A 20,713-nucleotide genomic window follows, 5' to 3' on the forward strand; every position below is an offset into this window, starting at 1 on the left:
GAATAAGTACCTTAATTTTAGAATAGATGTGGATGCTTCTTAAGCATCTCAGACTCAACTTCCCAAGTGGCCTCTTTAGTCCCATGATGCTTCCAAAGAACTTTGACCAAAGGAATTACCCGATTGCTCAAGGTCTTTTCTTTTCGATCCAAGATTTGGATGGGTTGTTCTTCGTACGTAATGAGAAATTTTTGGGAGTGACGGGAACATACACCTTGGCAAGGCAGGTGGTGTTCCGAACCTATTAAATTTTGACAATTGAATTTTGTCATTTACGCACTCAATCGTATGGAGAAGCTAAAAAGTAAAAAACAAAAGACGTCCTTTTAACACTGTTATATCTTCCGACTTCCGTTATACTGCCATTTTCACCATTATTCCACTAATTAATCATCCTTTTCCTTCCACCAAATTGAAAAGCTGTTGCGCCTTTTCCTTCACTTAAGCACATTTTGGAGGAAGTCGAAAGCTTTTTCACACTTTGCTTGTCGTCGGGTGATCACAACAAGGCTACTGCCAAATTTTTTGTTTTTCCAGTTTTTTGTTTTTCCAAATTCTGGATGGAGACTGAGCCTCAACACAATAGGGCTGCCAGCAATCTGAAGTCCATCTTCTTCCTCATCCTTATTGTATGAAGGAGAGAAAAGGGAGGAAAATTGCTTTGCTTGAAAAGGGAAAAAAAAGGGAAAAATAGCCCTTCCATCTTGTCTGCTGAATCATAGTGCTCCCACAACCCACAACCCCAAGGACTGGTGGTTCAATTTTCATCAGGGAAACCAAAGCTCGAGGCTTTTCACAATTCCATATTCTTCTTCACCCCTAAACCCATGGAAGCCTTTGTACCTTGATTAGTTTAGTTTTAGTTTTTGGGGTTTTCAATTTCCTTGTCTAGATGTAGAATTTGGGTTTTAATTGAAAATTTTAGCAGTTTTTTATTGTCCCTATATAAAGGAGCCATGCAATATATAGATTCCATTGATGAAGTAATTTCTCTTTCCGGATGATTTGAAAAGTTTTTTTTTTTTGGTTAAAATGCTTTGTTTGGGAATTGTCATTATCTTGGTCTTTAATTGAGTTTGTGCGAGGTAATGGAGTTCTGAAGCATATATAGATTTGTTTCAAAGAAAACATTGGTTGCTTGCTAAATGATAAAACATGTGAAGCTGACAGCTCCCACTACCGTGCTATGACCAAGTAGGGTAAAGGAATAGCATTACTACTTGTTGTTAAGGAGACTCCTATATATGTTGACCTCCATCCCCAACGGACAGGCAGACCTGCAAAAATGCTCAACCCTTCCTCATATCTGAAAGGGCACTCCCAACGAAGCCTTTCGAAATATTCAGCTTTCTTTCCCCCCGATAATCCCTCTGCAAACAAGCTATACTAGAGCAAGAATATCTCATATCATCAGGGTTAAAAGCAAGAGTATCCCATATCATGCTTTTTCCCTGTCTTTTCCTTGGACCTTGTTCTTACCTGCAAGACAAGGAGAAAGAGAGCAATCAGTCAGTACTTGGAATCAAGCTTCCAGCCAGGGACTGACTGCATGGAACCCCTTACCTGATTACTTACCTGACATTGCTCTCGAGTACTCATCTTCAACATCTTATGCTTCCAGGGAAGATACCGTATCTGCCTGAGGAACAGATAGGGCAAGGGAGAAGGATACAAGGAAGCATGTGGAGACAAGCGTAACAGCACACGTGCCAATACATCCATTACTCTGTCAAAGCAAAAGTATCCCATATCAGCAAGGTCGAACGTACTCTAGATTTGATGGACTTGTTTTGACCCTCAAATTCTTCAGTCGGCCTTATACTCTGGAGGAAACCAGAAAACCCTCCAGCTCAGTTCAAGAATAAGCTTGTGGAAAGTTACTTCTTCAAAAGCAAACGTATCCCATATCATCTCTTCTCATTTTCTTCTCTTTATCCTTCATGCTGCCTGCAAGATAGGGAGACTGTGAACAATCAGCCGGAGCTATGATTGCTTACCTTGTCTGTCACCTCTTTCAGCAGATCCGCTAGCTCGGCGACTTGGGGGACTCATACTACATGGTTTGTATCGCGCTTGACCAAGCCTGAAACTACAAGTAAGCTTTAAGTGAAATTGATACATTACCTTGTGCATCTCTGTTGTTGATATGTTTTACTCCTTCCTAATGCTAAAACATATTGAGTATAATAGCACAAGTAAGGGTGTCGAATCCACAGGGACTAATTGGACCTATACAATCACTTGCTTTGCAAGAACCATATTAAATGACTTAAACTAAGCAACTTAGACAGATTTGTTGTTGTGTAACTTGAAAACTCACAAAAATGTAGTGAACACAAGTGAATGAATCAACAAGTAATAAAATGGAATAACACCAATGGAGATGAAACTAGGGATTCGGTTTCACCATAGCTAAATCAATCACATGTTTGTTAAATCAGTTTATGCTCATTCATTTACCTATTTCTTGAGTTTGTTTCACTTAGATATGATCAACCATATGATGTGTGGATTTGATCAAATCATCCTAGTCAAGAACCAAATTGTGATGTGCAACTTTGGTTCTCAACCAAGGATGTTTTATACATAAGAAACTTTCACAAAACCAAAGGGGACACACGGCAGGATGTTTGCCAAACATCTCCCTCAATCATTCCCATATCTACCAAAATTATGCATGATGTGTGCTTCTAATTTTGGTTATACAACCTATGATTAATTCAAGTGGTGATCAAGCATTAGAATTAACACACAAAGTCACAATGAAATCAGAGAATGAAACAAGAAATAAAAGGATCAAATGAGCATTATGAATTAACTACATGGGTTTCTTGCTAGGCTACATCGAATCCCTAAGAAGAGATTAGTTACATTTCATGTTTACAAACGTTTTAACATAGAAATACATAACATGAATTAACATAGAATTGAGAAGAAGAAACCCTTGAAGCAGAACTGATGTTGAAATCCTTCAAGAGTGGCCTTCGGTCTTGGTTCTCCAGATGTGTTGTAACATGAAGGATGAGCTGCTGTGGATGAATGGTTGTTGCGGATGGGAGAGAGAATGGACAGAAAAATGGAGTTGCTAGGTGAGTGAATGGTGGTATGGTCGAGAGTTTTTTCAGAAGTGAGATTGCATGGACTTTAAATTGAAGTCTCTTGGGAGAACATGCGGCTGTCTAGCCAAAGAATGAAGCTGCCAATCTGAATGATGATGGAATGAAGTGATTTCTGAGGTGGTGGATGCACGGCACAAGGTGTAGATGCATACATATAGCTATTTTAATTGAACATGCATGTGTGTTTGCTGCAAAGCTGAAATGGACAACCTGGAATTGGTTGAACAAATCTGGAAAATGGAATGAATGTGCACGGCATGGCTTTGCTTTGAGGTGTACAAGTGGCTGAATGGATTAGTTTAATAGAAGCACATGTGTTGCTGCAAAAGAGGGCTGGAAATGTAAGGAGATGCACGGCAAGATTGTGAACATGCATGTGGCTGCATGTTTTGGAGGTGTGGATGTGGCATTAAGTAATGGAAGTGCATGTTCTTGGTGCAAAAAGGGAATGGAATGCACGGCAAGATTGAAAACATGCATGTGATTGCATGTTTTGGTGTTTAAAACCACATAATCTGAATTCAATGTTTTTGTCTTGCCTATAATCACCCAATATGGCCGAATGCTCCACCTTACACTTCCACATGTGTTCCTGAAATTCCAGCAGCTAAAGTAGTTCTATATTCCTCATTTGGGATTTCAAATTACTCCTCAAAAACCTTCTTCACGCTAGGGATGATGATCAGCTACCAAAAGGGTTGATTTTACTTCACTTGCAATCCAATTGATCCTAAAACACACTTGGCTGCACACTAACACCAAATATTGTAAAAACACAACTAGCTTGATCCAAAAAATCACAAAACTGCCAAATAAGGATGATATAAATGCACACAAAATGTATACATCAAATACCCCCAAACCTGGTATTTGCTAGTCCTCGAGCAAACTTAAAACTAAAACACACACAACACACAAAACATTCATGTATGTTGGTTAAAACATGCTTTACACCAAATAATAAGAACCAAAGAAAACTTTGTCATACATTCAAACTCAAAAGTTTTCTACTCCAAAGAATCATATCAATTGTGATGTATAAAAATATTTCTCCATGCCTTACAACTTCAAGGCCACCATACCCAAATGCTTAAGAGAGAAATCGCCTCAACTCTACTCCTCACAGGTTCCACTCAATTTCTTTCTCAGATCCTAAAGTTTAGTCTCTCCACAACATATATGAGTGAAATTACGTAAAGGAAATCAAAATTCTCACATATGAAATCTGAAATGGAAGCACAATTTCTGAGTAGATCTCATGAAATGAATCAAATGCTAAGAACATAGATAACACACACACTTATCATCACTCATGAATATATACTCAATGATCAGCTAGGTCTTTCTCAAGATTGTAATGTAAGGCTCAGGTTATAGGCTACAAAAGAAGTGATATGAAAATCTAGAGTTTGGGGCATACCAAATAATTTGAGAATCATTCTCTTCACTTGCTTTTGTCTTCTTCCTTCTTTGTTTTTGGCGTCCAGGCCCTAAACCTTATAATGAGGAGATTTGGAACTTGTATCCACTTTGATTCTCTTCTTTTTTTTTTATAACTTTTATTTTTAGAAACAACTTCCACAAAGGTGCCCTTGGTACACGCCACAATCTTGATCTATCATTCAAATTACCTTTATCTTTCATCAAATTGGTATTCCCCAAACTATAAGGTATGGCTTGTATTGAGCTAGAATGGGTAAAGTATGGAGTGGGTGATGAAAGAATTAAGCTAAAGTGTTTGGCTGCAACAAGGGTGAATGGAGCACACAAAGGGATAGGATTTAAGCCTTTTGGTAGTTAAAACATGCATAGCCTAACATCATCTCATTGAGTTCATTCATGAATGATACTAAACACATGGTATCTGCAAAGTAGAGTAATTCTTAGCATCCAACAAAATAGAAATAATGAGATCATTTAAAGTGAAATTGAAAGAAAAGATATGAGTAGAAACACTTTAAACCCTCACAACGACGCAATTAGGCTCAAAATAACTCACTAGGGTAGTCTCCACTATTCTTCTTCACGAATTTGAGTATGGTACCTCTATCATCATATCTTCAAGAGTTACATCTTATACAAGACACAAGATACAAAACTTTTTTATAGCAACCCAAAAGTTTGTTTTCAAACATAGTCCTCATAAGCATTCGTATTAGTAAGCAAAAACACACTTAACCAAACATAAAAAAAAAACAAACCTTCCATTCCATAATAAATACCCCCAAACCTATCATAAGCATTGTCCTCAATGCTTAAAATTGTATGCAAAGCAAGTAGGCAAAGAATATGGAATGGTAACAACATAAACACAACAAGAAGATAGGACACAAACCACGCTAGGTTGCCTCCTAGCAAGCGCTTTATTTAATGTCTAGGCAAGACATTGAAGCTTGTTCATGGTGTTGTAAACTCAAGCAAATCGACAATCTGATACACTTGCCCTTCCTCCACTTGGTGCAAATATGGTTTCAATCTCTGTCCATTGACTTTGAAAGACGTGCCATTCTTCATGTTCTCTATCTCCACAGCTCCGTGGGGAAATGTTTGTAGCACTTTGAATGGTCCTACCCACCTAGACTTCAATTTACCTGGAAAAAGTCTCAAACGTGAGTCATACAAAAGTACTTTCATACCTTGGTGAAACTCCTTCCTTAGGATGGCTTTGTCATGATAGAGCTTAGTCATTTCCTTGTAAATTTTGGCATTCTCGTATGCCTCATTTCTGAGCTCTTCCAACTCATTAAGTTGGAGCTTCCTTGCTATTCCAGCATCCTTGTAATCAAAGTTGAGCTTCTTAATGGCCCAATATGCTCGGTGTTCAAGCTCCATTGGCAAATGACAAGCTTTCCCAAACACAAGGCGATAAGGACTCATGCCAATGGGGGTCTTGTACGCTGTTCTATATGCCCATAGTGCATCATTCAACCTCAATGACCAATCCTTCCTGTTAGGGCTCACAGTCTTCATCAAAATGTTCTTGATCTCCCTATTGCTAATCTCCACTTGTCCTGAGGTTTGAGGATGGTACGGGGTTGCCACTTTGTGGTTGATGTTGTACTTCTTCATCAATGATTCAAAGGGTTTGCTGCAGAAATGGCTACCACCATCACTAATAATAGCTCTTGGCGTTCCAAACCTACAAAAAATCACATCTTTAAGAAAGTGCAAAACAACCTTATGATCATTAGTTCTTGTAGCAATGGCTTCAACCCATTTGGACACATAATCTACTGCCACTAATATGTATAAGTAGCCAAAAGATGATGGAAATGGTCCCATGAAATCGATTCCCCAAACATCAAAAAGCTCTACCACCAAAATGTTGTTCAATGGCATCTCATTTCTTCGGCTAATGTTCCCCATCTTCTGGCACCTATCACACTTAGAACAAAAATCAAAAGCATCTTTGAATAAAGTAGGCCAAAAGAAACCAGATTGTAAAACTTTAAGAGATGTCTTTTTGGCACCAAAATGTCCTCCACATGCCAATGTATGACTGAACGTTAGAATGCTTTGTTGCTCACTCTCTGGGACACACCTCCTAATGATTTGGTCAGGGCAATATTTAAACAAATATGGTTCGTCCCAAACGTAGTGCTTTACCATGGCAAGGAACTTTTTTCTTTCCTGAAAAGAAATGTCATTTCTCATTACACCACAAGCAAGATAATTAACGAAATCAGCATACCACGGTTCTTTTTCTTGAACAACAAGGAGTTGTTCATCTGGGAATGATTCATTTAGAGGCAAAGGTTGTCCAACGCCATGGTTCTCATTAAGCCGTGACAAGTGGTCAGCCACAACATTATCACTTCCCTTTTTATCTCGAACCTCCAAGTCAAACTCTTGTAGTAAGAGTATCCATCTAATTAAGCGTGGTTTAGCATCCTTCTTTGTCATCAAATACCTAAGGGCTGCATGATCAGAAAACACAATAACTTTAGATCCCACAAGGTATGACCGAAACTTCTCTAAGGCAAAGACAATAGCAAGCAACTCCTTTTCAGTTGTGGAATAGTTAAGTTGAGCATCATTTAGAGTCCGGCTTGCATAGTAGATCACGTGTGGAAGCTTGTTCACCCTTTGCCCTAAAACTGCACCAATAGCATAGTCAGAGGCATCACACATTAATTCAAAAGGTAAAGACCAATCTGGTGCCATAATGATAGGGGCCGAGGTTAATTCTTGCTTCAAAGTATTGAATGCATCCATACAAGCTGTATCAAAATGAAATGCAACATCTTTAGCTAACAGATTGCATAATGGACGAGTGATCATTGAAAAGTTCTTAATGAAACGTCGATAAAAACCCGCATGTCCCAAGAAACTTCTCACCCCCTTCACGGTTGTGGGAGCTGCCATATTGGTGATGATGTCAATTTTGGCTTTGTCTACCTCCATTCCTTTGCTAGAGATTACATGTCCCAACACAATTCCTTGTTTTACCATGAATTGGCATTTTTCCCAATTGAGAACCAAATTTGTTTCCTGACATCTTTGAAGTACTAAAGAGAGATGGTTAAGACATTCATCAAAAGAAGAACCAAACACTGAAAAGTCATCCATAAATACCTCAATGAATCTTTCTACCATGTCAGAAAAGATTGCTAACATGCATCTTTGGAATGTTGCTGGAGCATTGCAAAGTCCAAAAGGCATTCTCCTATATGCAAATGTGCCAAATGGGCAAGTAAATGTAGTTTTCTCTTGATCCTCTGGAGCAATTGCAATTTGATTGTAACCTGAGTAACCATCCAGAAAACAATAGTGTGAGTAACCTGCCAATCTCTCAAGCATTTGATCTATAAAAGGCATAGGAAAGTAATCTTTTCTAGTGCTAGAATTCAACTTCCTGTAGTCGGTGCAAACACGCCAACCAGCCGTGGGCTTTGTGGGCACAAGCTCTTTGTTTTCATTCTTCATCACTGTGATTCCCACCTTCTTGGGTACCACCTGAATAGCACTCACCCATTTGCTATCAGAAATGGGATATATGATTCCCACATCTAACAACTTCAACACTTCACTCCTCACCACTTCCTTCATGTGTGGATTGAGTCTTCTTTGTGGTTCACGGGTTGTCTTTGATCCATCCTCCAAAAGAATCCTATGCATGCACATAGTAGGGCTTATCCCCTTGATATCTGCAATAGACCATCCAATAGCTGATTTAGACTCTTTTAACACCCTCATTAGTTTATCTTCTTCATTTGGATTCAGGTCAGAAGCTATGATAACAGGAAGAGTTTCAAATTCAGCTAGATATGCATATTTAAGATGTGGTGGAAGTGGTTTAAGTTCAAGTTTTGGTGCCTTAACAATGGAAGGTATTAAATGTGACCTAGATGATTCTAAATGCTCAACAAGAGGTGAAACATTTAAAGGATACGGTGCCAATGCTTCCAAGGTAGCTACCACTTCCATGAGTGCATCTTCTTCATCAAACTCATCTTGAGATTGAGTCAAAACAGTTTGTAATGGTTCACTAGATTATGCCTGCAAGAACTTAGAGAAAACAATTGAATCAAGCACATCAATGGCATAGCACTCAAGAGATGAAGAAGGATGAGAAAGAGACTCAAACACTTTAAATTGCACGGTCTCTCCTAGCACTGTCATAGTGAGGAGTCCATTTTGCACATCAATGATGGTCTTGGCCGTGGCCATGAATGGTCTTCCAAGCAAAATAGGCAACTCTCGGTCATGTATAGGCGCTTCTTCCATGTCCAACACTACAAAATCCGCAGGCAAGATTAGTTTATCAATTTGAACTAGAATATCCTCTACTATACCTCTTGGATACTTCACGGATCTGTCCGCAAGTTGTAATGAAATGGTGGTGGCTTTCAATTCCCCCAAACCTAGTTGAAGGTACACGGAATAGGGCATTAAATTGATGCTAGCACCCAAATCAAGCATTGCCTTTTCTACTTTCTTTTCTCCTATGGTAATGTTGATAGAGAAACTCCCTGGATCTTTGAGCTTTGGTGGAAGTTTTCTTTGCAACACTGCACTTACATTCTCAGACACCACTACCTTCTCATGTGGTCCATACTTCCTTTTGTAGTTGTTTAACTCTTTGAAGAACTTCCCATAAGCTGGCATGTTCCTAATGACATCAAGCAACGGTAAGTTAACATTCACTTTACTTAGAATATCAAAAATGTCCTTAAATGACTTATCCTGCTTGCTCTTGGCAAGTCTTCCAGGGAATGGTATTGGTGGAGTGTAAGGCTTCTCGGCCTTGTGAAGATTTGGTGCTTCAAATGAGGAATTAGCATGGCTTGGTTCCTCATTTGGTTTCTCATTTTCTCCTTGAGTAACCCCTGCATTCACATGATCAAATTCATTAGTAACTTCATTGCCAACTCTATTATTGATAACCTTACCATTTCTAAGTGTAGTGATTGCTTTGGCTTGCTCTTGGTTCCTTTGGAGTATCACGGGTTGGCTTGGAAACTTTCCAACCTCTCTTTGGTTCAAGGCATCAGCAATCTGTCCCAATTGTGTCTCCATTTTGTTTAAAGCCGCCGAATGTTGTTGGAAAGTGCTATTGGTAGCTTGTTGGAATTGCAAGGTGTTTTGAGCTAACAACTTAACCGTGTCCTCAAGTGTAGTGGCCGGTTTTGGTTGGAAGTTTTGGAATTGATTTTGATTTTGATTGTTGTTCCTCCATGAAAGATTGGGATGATCTCTCCAACTTGGGTTATATGTGTTTGAATACACATCATTCCTTGGCCTTTGATTGTAAGAATTCATGAGGTTCACTTGCTCTTGGACAAATTCGGGGTAGGCTTCCCTAGATGGACATTGATGAGTAAGGTGGTTTGGTATGTTGCAAATGGCACACGCCTCATTTGCTTTTGGCACCATGTTGAGCATGGCTTCAAGCTTCTTTTCTAGGTTAGCTACCTGCAAGGAAAGTTCATGATTAGAGTTTGTTTCATATACTCCAACTTTCTTACCCCTTAAATCTTTGTGTTGAGCATTAGACCCCAACATCTCATAAATGTTATATGACTCTTGAGCATTCTTTTTCTTCAAAGCTCCACCTGCTGCATTATCAACAGTGGATTGACATGTTTGGGTTAGTCCATCATAGAAAATTTGCATTTGTAAATGAAAAGGTAACCCATGGTGTGGACATTGCAACAAAAGGCCTTTAAAACGCTCCCAACACTCATTGAAAGGTTCTCCATCATCTTGTTTGAAGTTGAAGATTTGTCCCCTTAATGTGGCTGTCTTTTGGGTGGAAAAAAACTTCTCCAAGAACTTCTTAGCCACGGCATCCCAAGTGATGAGGGAACCAGGTGCTAGAGTCATCAACCAACTCTTAGCCCTATCTTTCAATGTGTAAGGAAACACTCTCATCCTCAAATTTGCTTCACTTACTCCCTGCAAAGGTAAACCACTTACAACGTTATAAAATTCCTTAACATGAGCTAAAGGATCTTCATTAGGTAAGCCATAAAAAGAGGGAAGCATATGGAAATGTGAAGATTTAAGATCATAGTTTCTAGCTTCGGTGGGCAGCAAGATGCATGAAGGAGAATTTGGTATGATTGGTTGAGCAAAGTCTTCCAAAGCTCGAAGCTCATCTTGGTTGTCCGCCATCTCTTCTTCTCTTTCCCAATTAATGTGCTTAGATCCTTCACTTGTTGAACTAGGCGAATTCCCTTCCTCTTCTTCACGGAAATTGGATGAATTTGTTGGCACAAAGTTGTCAAAAGTGTTGCTCTTTAACCGTTCAATTCTTTGGCCTAACTCAACAAGTCTATTTGACATAAACTACCTGAAAACAAAATAAAACAAGTTTGAATATAAATTAGTACTCTACTTAAAATGAAAATAACAATGGTTCATAACTAAACAAGCAATTACAAGGGACTGAAATCAGTCCCCGGCAACGGCGCCATTTTTGTTGTTGATATGTTTTACTCCTTCCTAATGCTAAAACATATTGAGTATAATAGCACAAGTAAGGGTGTCGAATCCACAGGGACTAATTGGACCTATACAATCACTTGCTTTGCAAGAACCATATTAAATGACTTAAACTAAGCAACTTAGACAGATTTGTTGTTGTGTAACTTGAAAACTCACAAAAATGTAGTGAACACAAGTGAATGAATCAACAAGTAATAAAATGGAATAAAACCAATGGAGATGAAACTAGGGATTCGGTTTCACCATAGCTAAATCAATCACATGTTTGTTAAATCAGTTTATGCTCATTCATTTACCTATTTCTTGAGTTTGTTTCACTTAGATATGATCAACCATATGATGTGTGGATTTGATCAAATCATCCTAGTCAAGAACCAAATTGTGATGTGCAACTTTGGTTCTCAACCAAGGATGTTTTATACATAAGAAACTTTCACAAAACCAAAGGGGACACACGGCAGGATGTTTGCCAAACATCTCCCTCAATCATTCCCATATCTACCAAAATTATGCATGATGTGTGCTTCTAATTTTGGTTATACAACCTGTGATTAATTCAAGTGGTGATCAAGCATTAGAATTAACACACAAAGTCACAATGAAATCAGAGAATGAAACAAGAAATAAAAGGATCAAATGAGCATTATGAATTAACTACATGGGTTTCTTGCTAGGCTACATCGAATCCCTAAGAAGAGATTAGTTACATTTCATGTTTACAAACGTTTTAACATAGAAATACATAACATGAATTAACATAGAATTGAGAAGAAGAAACCCTTGAAGCAGAATTGATGTTGAAATCCTTCAAGAGTGGCCTTCGGTCTTGGTTCTCCAGATGTGTTGTAACATGAAGGATGAGCTGCTGTGGATGAATGGTTGTTGCGGATGGGAGAGAGAATGGACAGAAAAATGGAGTTGCTAGGTGAGTGAATGGTGGTATGGTCGAGAGTTTTTTCAGAAGTGAGATTGCATGGACTTTAAATTGAAGTCTCTTGGGAGAACATGCGGCTGTCTAGCCAAAGAATGAAGCTGCCAATCTGAATGATGATGGAATGAAGTGATTTCTGAGGTGGTGGATGCACGGCACAAGGTGTAGATGCATACATATAGCTATTTTAATTGAACATGCATGTGTGTTTGCTGCAAAGCTGAAATGGACAACCTGGAATTGGTTGAACAAATCTGGAAAAGGGAATGAATGTGCACTGCATGGCTTTACTTTGAGGTGTACAAGTGGCTGAATGGATTAGTTTAATAGAAGCACATGTGTTGCTGCAAAAGAGGGCTGGAAATGTAAGGAGATGCACGGCAAGATTGTGAACATGCATGTGGCTGCATGTTTTGGAGGTGTGGATGTGGCATTAAGTAATGGAAGTGCATGTTCTTGGTGCAAAAAGGGAATGGAATGCACGGCAAGATTGAAAACATGCATGTGATTGCATGTTTTGGTGTTTAAAACCACATAATCTGAATTCAATGTTTTTGTCTTGCCTAGAATCACCCAATATGGCCGAATGCTCCACCTTACACTTCCACATGTGTTCCTGAAATTCCAACAGCCAAAGTAGTTCTATATTCCTCATTTGGGATTTCAAATTACTCCTCAAAAACCTTCTTCACGCTAGGGATGATGATCAGCTACCAAAAGGGTTGATTTTACTTCACTTGCAATCCAATTGATCCTAAAACACACTTGGCTGCACACTAACACCAAATATTGTAAAAACACAACTAGCTTGATCCAAAAAATCACAAAACTGCCAAATAAGGATGATATAAATGCACACAAAATGTATACATCAATCTCCACCAGTTAAAGATACCACCCCGGGATGGAGGAAGAGTACTTCCAGAGAAGATGCCCCATCTACCTATGAGACAGATAAGGCACGTCAAGACGATACCACACTCCGATACTTAGAAGTTTCGTGATTACGAGATCATTCTCCCACAATATTTCCTAATGTCTTTTGTACTAAATCATTCACTTGTACTCACTAAAGGAGAGCTTGAACCTATGTACTTGTGTAAACCCTTCACAATTAATGAGAACTCCTCTATTCCGTGGATGTAGCCAATCTGGGGGAACCACGTACATCTTGTGTTCGCTTTTCTATCTCTATCCATTTATATACTTATCCATACTAATGACCGGAGCAATCTAGCGAAGATCACAAAAAGCGACCGTTTTCGCTACCTAAGATCTATCGTGCAAGAGAACGGAGAATTAGATGGAGATCTCAACCATAGAATACAAGCTGGATGGATGAAGTGTAAGAGTGCATCCGGCGTGTTGTGTGACCGTCATAGGTCACTGAAGCTCAAGGGAAAATTTTATAGGACGACAATAAGGCCAGCGATGTTGTATGACACAGAATGTTGGGCGGTGAAGCATCAACACGTACAAAAAATGGGTGTGGCAGAGATGAGGATGCTTCGTGGGATGTGTGGGCACACGAGAAAGGATAAGATTGGGAATGAGGATATCCGAGGTAAAGTAGGAGTAGCCGAAATTGAAGGAAAGATGAGAGAAAATCGGTTCCGGTGATTTGGACATGTGCAAAGAAGGCCTACTGACGCTCCGGTTCGAAGATGTCACTACTGGACAGAGGTTCAGGGCCGAAGGGGTAGAGGAAGACCTAGGAAAACTTTGGAAGAGACTCTAAGAAAAGACTTAGAGTACTTGGATCTAACGGAGGACATGACACAAAACCGAGCGCAATGGCGTTCTAGGATTCATATAGCCGACCCCACTTAGTGGGAAAAGGCTTTGTTGTTGTTGTTGTTGATGTATTCTAATGTCAAATTCCAAACTTCCAATCTACATATTCTAATGTCAAATTATGGAGCTTCAGATTTATGATAACAAGTTTAACATAGTACAACAAGAAAACATTCTCTCATGAACTTGATGTTTGTTAAAGCCACTGGAATTTTGATGTGAAGTCTAAAATAATCAGAATTAGGAGTTACAAGTATCTTAATTAATGTTCCTTAAAGCCACAAGTAAAGGCATCCTGCATTACATAGAATTTAACTTCAACAATGAATTTAATCAAATACCTAATTCAAAGCAAAGAGTAGAAGGGAAAACACAATACCTGATTCAAATGTGTCATACAGTTTTGACGTTGAAGCATATTGGTGAATGTAAGTTTGGTGGGGTTTACAATAGGTGGATTTTTTTCTCGAGCATAGCTTTCAATATTTTCTTCATCGCTTTTGACATCAATGACTGCATTATTAATTGAGAGATTGTTTTTACCATATTATAAACCAAAAATTTCATAGAATATCGACGAACAATAATCAGTTTTATAAAAAATAATATCATGGCCAAGAGTAAAAAAGCAGTGTCCTATAATCATGCAAAATGTTTAAGAGTTAACACATACAACTTATTAAAAGGAAAAATAAAAAACCTTGGCCTGAGTTTGAGTCTCCATCCATAATACCTTGGTCTAAGTTTGAATCTCCATCCATAATTTGGGAAAAAAAATGGCAATAGCTCTGTTCCGATGAGGCTTACAGCAAGGAAGTGTGAGAAAACGACTTCAACTTTTAAGGTTTTTACTTTAAGAAATAGAGAAAAGGAGGGAATTCTTGTTATTTTTCAAAGAAAGAAAAGAGGGACTTACTTGAGTCTGTGCAACTTTCCTCAATTTTCAAGACATGGACAACGGTATAGCGGAGAATGTAACAGAGTCAAAAGGGCATCCCTTTTTTTTTTGACTTTTCAGCTTCTTCAGGTATAATTAAGTGAGTAAATGACAAAATCTAGTTGTCAAAATATAATAAGTTGGGAACACCACCTGCCTTGCTAAGGTCTGTGTTCCTGTCACCCCCAAATTTTTTTTGTACATAACATCATCTTGAAGTGAAGAAATTTTTTCTTGTGCCCGTAACATAAGTGGTACACCACGTGTTATTCTATAAGTGGTGGGAAATTTTATTTTTTATGTTATTACTTTTTTAACACAAGAATCTCACCACTTTTATCGTGGTGTATCAACCTGTGTTTCGGGCACATTGAAAAATCTCTCCTTGAAGTGGTACCTCAGCCTATTCTATCACTTGAGCTGCATTGGGTTGACTCTTCTGTAGCATTGACACATGGAATACATCGTGCACATGTGATAAAGAAGAATGCAAGGCAAGTTGATGTGAAATATTCCAACACTCAAATTAAAACCCTATTAAGATAGTTGTAGTATATGAAAGTAGAGACCGTTCTAAACCGGGGATTAACTAGGGATGCTAATCTACACAAATATGACTCAAAAACACCAAACTAGACTTAGAAACACTCAACTAGACACTAAAAACTCAAAACACATTAAACAGACTCTAAACAGCACAATACTAGAAAATAGACTCAAAACAGACTCTAGGGAGTTATTTGGACGAATTTAAGACTAGTAAGACTCAAAACACTAAATTGGACAGATTTAAACACTTTTCTAACTAATCTAACACACTTAATTAAAAGGGGATTGATTTGGACGAAATTTAACTAAACTAAATAGATTGCAAAACAAAGTAAATTAGGTGATTTGGATGGTGAAAACTTAGCCAGAGGATCCTTCTCCACACATGACATATGCATACAAACCAATTTCTAGTTATTATTCCTTTAGACTACGAATGACAACACCCCAAGTTAACCGTGATAGCACAAATTAACCATCAGATTTTCCTTAATTCATTGAATTGGATAGAATACACATCGCAACCAAATTATCCTTATCAAGTTCCTTAACTATGAAAAGCATGTTAGAAAGACATATCAAAGGTCATTATGTTCTTTGAAAACCATAAGCATTGACGAGGCATTCGTAACTATGAAAAGCATGATACTCATGCCTAGGATTTACTTAACACAATGATGACTAGTGACTTTTACTTCTTGTGAATATAAGTTCATAACGATTAGGTGAAACTCCCTTATACTCTAGCATCAAGTTCATGCATGCAAATTAAGTATGCATCCTCAATCAACATACATAAACAAGTTTTGATAACTCAAATAAGAAAATCACATTCAAGACTTAAGAAACAATAACTGGATGTAATCAATTCATATAAAACATATAATCATGGCTTCAAATTCACCTCCAACTAAAAAGGAATTAGTTCCACATGTTCATAATAATTGAAAAGTAAAGTAAAATAAACATGGAAACGAAACGAGGGAAGAAAGAATTATGAAAATCTCCAATGGTTGTAGGTGACTTGCGACACAACCCTTGAAGGATGGCACGACACAAGGCTCATTTTCTCCTTCCATTCCCTTGCTGCGACACTTGATGATTGTCTGTGAATTTGTGTGAATTGTATTGTAGAATTGTATGGGGGGTGATGGTGCGAAATTGTGGCTGAAAACATATATTTATAGGCTAGGGTTTTCACAATTTTTGAAGGGAAAAGGCTTAGGGTTTGCGGCACCAATATCTTGGAGAACAAGGAAAGGCTCAGCCCAATCCAAGGGGGAAAAGAACTAGGGTCTTAGCAGATTTTAGGGCTTCTAGAAGAGGGAGAGTGTGGCACTTATTTAGGCTTCTAGAGGGAATGTGTTGTGGCAGAAATAAACCTTCTAGAAAGGATGATAGGTGCCACATTTCTAGGGATTCTAGAAAGGGTGGTGCGGCATAAGTTTAGGGGAAATGATAGGCCTTCTAGAAATCAGATATTTAGGTCTCTTTGCAGCTGGATTTAAGGTATGATAAGATTATGATAGGATAAGATAAGGTTGGATAAGGTTTTGGATAATGTTTCCTTATTTTGAGCTGATTCCTTATCTTTTTTGTTGAGAATTTAATTTTTTCATCTCCTTATCATATTCCTAGCCTTTTGAACTTAAAAAACGTCCATCCACCTTGCTCCATGCATGTGTCATCCATTCTTGGCTCAAAATGCACCAAATGCACTTTCTTGCCACCTTTGTCATTTGGACCTACAAACACACGAAAATAGCTTAAAACACTATAATAAGCAAGAACTAACAACATAAATGCAAGAAAACAACCTAACTAAGTTGCATAAATATGCTCCTATCACAAGTTAGTAATCAGCTTCACCAACTCGTTTTACTATCTCGAATATCTTAGAGCTAATTTCCCACTCTTTCTGAATCTTGAAACTCCCTTGCGAGGACTGATTTTCAAGAGAATAAAATTAGCAACTTGGAATTCTAGCGGTCTCCATCTTCGATCAACGTAGCTCTGTTGTCTACTTTGAGCGATGCGTAACCTATCTTTAATAATCTTGATCTTCTCACTAGTTTCTTGAACTAATTCAGGCCCAAGAAGACTGTAATCTTCCATTTCTGCCCAACCTAATAGAGATCGACATGGTCTCCCATACAAAGCCTCAAAAGGAGCCATGCCTATACTCGACTGATAACTATTATCGTACGAAAATTCTGCCAAAGGCATGAAATCACACCAGCTACCTTTAAAATGTAAGACATATGCTTTGAGCATACCTTCAAGTATCTGAATGAGTCTCTTTAACCATCCATTCATTTGAGGATGGTATGCGGTGCTAAACTATTTTTGTTCCCAACGCATTATGCAAGCTTTTCCAAAATTTAGACGTGAACCGAGGATCTCTATCAGAGATTATTGATAAGTGAATTCCATGCAATTTAATAATTTCCTTTATGTATAGATCACTCAAGGTTGATAAAGAATATGTAGTTTTAACTGGAAGGAAATGGGCATGTTTTGTTAGTCTTGATGCGAAAATTATTTAACACACAAATTAAACCCTCTTTTTGACAATTGTAGTATAGATATAAGTAGGGTATCGTTCTAGGCCGGGGATTAGGAGGGATTGCTAATCTATTCTAAATTAATTTAAAAATATTAAATAAGACTCAAGGACACAAAATTAGGCTAAAAACTCTAATAACTCGAAACACACTTAAAATGACTCAAAATAATGAAAACAATTAAATTAAACACTAGGAACTGAAATGGACGGAAATTGAATTAAAAGACTAACAATAAAGAAAACTAACTAAATAATATAATTTAATAATGGATGGGTGTTTGGTTTTGATGAAAAGTAAATTAAACTTAATTAAATTACAGAATTGATAAAAACATAAAATTAAGGTAAAATGATAAATGACGGACTAGCTAGAGGGTTCTTCTCCACACATTACACATATGCAACCTAAATTGATTTTCAGTTGTTCTTTCAATAAATTGTGAATCTCAATACTCCAGATTAACCGTGAACAGCACTTTTTTAATCTTCAAGTTTTCCTTAAGTTATTGAATTGGACGGAAAAACGCATACAACAATTCAAAACATTCTTCAAAAGTCCCCTACGTGAAAAGCACAATAGCGATACAATCAAAGATCATTAAACTTTGTGAAAACTATAAGCATTGACGAGGCATTCGTAACTATGAAAAGCATGATACTCTTGCCAAGAATTTACTTAACGTGATTGTGACTAGCAACCTTTACTACTTGTGAAAATAAGTTCATAACGATTAGGTGAAATTCACTTATATTCTAGCATCAAATTCATGCATGTAAATTAAGCGTGCACTCTCAACCAACATACACAAATCAGTTTTTATACGAACGGATAAGTAAATTGAAATCACAACTTATGAAATCACAACCGAAGGTAATCAATTCATATTACAAATATATTCATGGTTTCGAATTAACCTCTAGCCAAAATAAAATTAATTACACATTATTAAAACAAAAATAAAATAGGAGTTTGAAAAGATTAAACCGAAAGTAAAACATAAGTTGGAAAGATTTAACCGAGAGGAGAGAACTGTCTGTTCGTCCGTGCGCTGCCATTTTCTGCCCTCGGTGCTGCCAAGAGCAGCGCACCCTTCTTTTCTGAGCTCCAGGCTGCAAGGGCAGCCTCTGGTTGTTCACGTTCTCCCCCCCCCCGTGCTGACCAGTCCTTTATTTTGCGTGCTGACCTGCCCAAAGGCAGCCTTCTCTCCAGCTACCCCTTTCTCTCTCTCTTATATTTCTGCGCTGCCAAGGGCAGCCTTGGTTTCTGGTCAGTCAAGGCTCAAACTGCCAAATGGCAGCCTCTGCTCTCCTCTTTCCGCTTCTGTCTCTCTAACCTCGCTGCCAAAGGGCAGCCTTCTCTTTCCGTGTCCCAAGACAGCCTTATCTTTCCGTGTCCCTCTGCCTAAGGCAGCTTACTCTCTCTTCTTCACGCAGCTTCTTGCTGCTCTCTCGTTCCTGGTTCGGTCCGTCTCTCTCGCTGCCCAAAGGCAGCTTCCTCCTTGCGTCTTTTCTTTTGCTGCCAAAGGGCAGCCTCTGCCTTTCTCGCTCCTGCCGTGTCTGCGAGCTGCCCAAAGGGCAGCCCCTCTGTCCACCCCGCTCCAAGACCCCCCTCTTTTGCACCAATCTACTTCTCCTTCTTTTATTCTTTTCTGACCTCTTGTTCTCTGCTTTTGACTCCTTCTCACGCTGCTCAAAGCAGCTTTATCTATATTCTTCTCCTGTTTCTCAAGGCTGCAAGACAACCTTTTTTTTCCTTAGCTGTCCCGCCTGCTTTCATGCCTGGCGCTCCGCAAGTCTCTCCTTGGATTCTCGTTGTCTTTCCTTTTTTTCTTGGATCCCCTTTCTTTATTTTATACCTCTTGCTGTCCTTGGATTCTTCCTTGACAAAATAATACAAAACTAATTTGTATCATAAACTCTAAATTAGTAGCAGTTGGGAATTAAGAACAAATTCAAGTAACAAATCCAAAACCAATATTCTATGAAACAATCAATTCAATGCATATAAAATAAACCAAAATAAACCAAAATAAAACCCAATCCAAAAATAAAACCAATATTCTTTCTGTTTATTATTTAAAACTCATTTGTGCTTATTTTTATTTTCTTTGCATAACAAATCCTATAAACATAAAAATAACGTAAATAGCTCAAAAATATAATGAACTAACTAAGAAAAGACGAGTGAATTCGAAGTAAAAATATATATAAATATGATCCGATCAAGTCTGTCAACAATCACCCAAAAAAAATCGTATCCTTTCTTAGGCTTTGGCAAACCACTCACTAAATCCATGGTGACATTGTCCCACTTCCACTCAGAAACAGGTAGTGATTGTAGAGGTCCAGCGGGTTTTTGATGTTTGGCCTTAACTCGTTGACATATCGTGCAGTTGGCTAGAAATTGAGCCACATCCCTTTTCATACCTTTCTACCATTAGTGCTTTCTTAAATCTCTGTACATTTTAGTGCTTCTTGGATGAATAGAGTGCCATGACCGATGCGCTTCATTCAATACCTCTTATTTTAACTGTGTATTGTTTGGAACAACCAAACGACCTTGAAATCTAAGCCCTCTATTAGAGTGCATGCTCCACCCAACAACTTCTACGCCGCTTTGAAGTGGGCAATCACATCTTTTAGCTCATCATCATGTATTTTGGTTTTGGATCAAGTTATGAATTAGTGTAGGCCTCGCTACTACACCAAATACATAAGCAGTTTAAGTAGTATTGCAGAGAGACAAATTAAAATCTGCAACCATACACCTCTCTTCCACTCCTCTAACATTATACATGTAGCAACATCACCAGACTTTCGACTTAAAACATCGGATACCACATTAGCTTTTCCAGGGTGGTAGTGTA

At 38.2% G+C, this 20,713-nt stretch overlaps 1 pseudogene; it reads left to right on the forward strand.

Moving 5' to 3' along the window:
* Nucleotides 1-10,251: 10,251 nt before the first annotated feature.
* Nucleotides 10,252-10,362, forward strand: LOC126612703 (small nucleolar RNA R71; annotated as a pseudogene).
* Nucleotides 10,363-20,713: the final 10,351 nt, after the last annotated feature.

Source organism: Malus sylvestris, chromosome 17, assembly GCF_916048215.2.
Source record: "Malus sylvestris chromosome 17, drMalSylv7.2, whole genome shotgun sequence".
Taxonomy (NCBI): Eukaryota; Viridiplantae; Streptophyta; class Magnoliopsida; order Rosales; family Rosaceae; genus Malus; species Malus sylvestris.